The following is a 2,280-nucleotide window of genomic DNA, read 5'->3' on the forward strand; positions in this document are numbered from 1 at the left end:
TGCGGTGAAATATGCTTTGAAGTTGTAACTTGTTATCATTTTTTATAATCAAAGACGTTAACCATATTTGACATTCAAATTGATAGAGGTTTTAGGTGTGAGAAATTACAAAGGAGTTCATAGTAAAAATACTCTGTGTTTTCATACTTAAAACAAAAAAATTCAAGTTCATAAAAATTGTTACTGTTTGTAATATTGTGACTCTTTTTTGTGTGAGGAAAAATTGAAGTATTCATGTTAGCAAATTAAATTTTAGGGCAAATTACAACTTACCCATTAGTGGTTTTGCTGAAATTTAAGTTGTTTATATGTGGTTTGAAATTTAGCAGTTGGCACTTTACCCTTTTGAGGTTTGACCAAAATTTAAGTTGCCTATTTGTAATTCGAAATCCCATAATGAAAGACATCTAAATGGCTGATCAATTGAAAGGGAATTATATAGAAGTGGCCATATTTTTAGTATCTCATAATTAATATAGTGGATAATTAGTATTTCATTAAAATTGGTAAATAATGAATATCATATAATAAATTTGTAGTACTATATATATGTTCAGTTTTAAAATGTTTTACAATAAATATGTTTGCTTAATAAATGAGGGATGATTAATTATGTCTCACAATAATAAATTTATTTTACATTAATAATATGCTTAGTTATTAAATGTCTTGAGTTAAATATGATATATCTTACAACGCATTTATCTTATCATAGGGTGGAATCAGATGATGAGAGAGTAAGAGATAAAGAAACAATCCGCAAGCTCAAAAAGGCAATGGTAGATCAACAGGAAGAGAGAGTCAGAGATAAAGAAACAATCTGCAAGCTCAAAAAGGAAATAGTACATCAACGGGAAGAAATAGCCACTTTAAAAGTAGAAATGACCTCTTTAAAATCGCAAATGGCCACTTTAAAATCACTTTCCTTATTGGTTCAACAATGGAGTAACCAGGTTATGACTACATTATACATAAATATATATATATATATTTATGTAATGGAGCTATTCATTTTTATCCTTTTTTCTCACTTTTTTCATAATATTAAGTAATGGAGCTATTCATTTATTGGTCATTTTAGGTTGAGAACACTTCTAGCGGTGTTGGAGATGTTGGTTCATAACTTGGATAAAAATCTTCTTCAACGTGCTAAGAGTCGCCCCCTCGTGGTAATATGTCATTATACTTGGAAAATGTTGGACTTGTTTGATAGTAATGAGATATGCAATTTATAAAGTTGGACTTGTTTAACAGTGATAAAATATGCAATTAATTTATATGAGAAGATTTCTTATTATTGTGGTGTTCAAATTATGTTTGGAATTATATTATTTTTCTAGATAAATACTAATAAATTTATCCTTGTGCTGTAGGTACAAAAATCACTCAATGTGGAGCAATTTATATTTTGTAATGCAACTTTCATATTTGTATTATGTGCAGTTTAACAACTTTTAATCATGTTATTGAATAGTAGGAGGATAGAAAAGTAAGAGAAATGAAGGATTTGTAATTTCTTTGATGTGTGTTTGGTTGAAGGAGTGGGAAAGTGGAATGATAGAAAATGAATATGCATTTGCTTTGTTTGGTTGAGATAAAAAAATGTGAAGGAAAAAAAAATGATAATTTGTGGTAATTATTGTTATATTGACAAGAACACGTCAAGTGACCGGTGGCCACCATGATGACTTATAATTGCTACATGGTATTGACATGGAACCAAAAAAAAAAAAAGAATAATATTGCCACTTTTTTATACTTGAATTTGTTGAATAGTTCTCTAATCTAATGTTGGGACAATACAAGGATTTAAATAGGAAGAAAATGGGTAATGGGTCAAAGTTTAAGGATCGATTTAGAATATTTTACATTACATATTTTAAAGGTTTTGATTGCTACTTTTGAAACTCTAAGGAACAAATTGAAAAATGGGAAAAACAGGAGCAAAAGTGGTGATTGGCCATAAATAAGTTTTGTTTTGTTTAGCTGAATATATGGCTTATAGACTTTTTATCTACATCACTCTATTGATTTACTTTGGTTGTGTGTTGATATGGAAAGGATATTGATGTTAGCGGGGAAGGGAGGGTAAATTGGACACCTACTTCTAAAATAATTTTTTTGGCCTTCCAATGGAAATTTATTAGAGTTTTGTGGATAGAATTTTGGAATAGATTTGTGTATAGAATAGGATTTTTTATTTTACATTATTTGATTGTTACATGGTCTGGCTGCTATAGGGAGAAAACCAGATCTATGGTAATTGGTTATGTACTATAG

General features: G+C 29.0%; 1 long non-coding RNA gene across 1 annotated transcript; it reads left to right on the forward strand.

Annotated features, from left to right (window-relative positions):
- Positions 1-694: 694 nt before the first annotated feature.
- Positions 695-1,583, forward strand: LOC136062557 (uncharacterized). The gene is made up of 3 exons (XR_010624283.1): positions 695-953; positions 1,082-1,169; positions 1,374-1,583. It is a non-coding gene; the product is annotated as an uncharacterized LOC136062557 (long non-coding RNA).
- Positions 1,584-2,280: the final 697 nt, after the last annotated feature.

This window comes from Quercus suber, unplaced genomic scaffold (assembly GCF_002906115.3).
Source record: "Quercus suber isolate HL8 unplaced genomic scaffold, Cork oak 2.0 scaffold_426, whole genome shotgun sequence".
NCBI lineage: Eukaryota > Viridiplantae > Streptophyta > Magnoliopsida > Fagales > Fagaceae > Quercus > Quercus suber.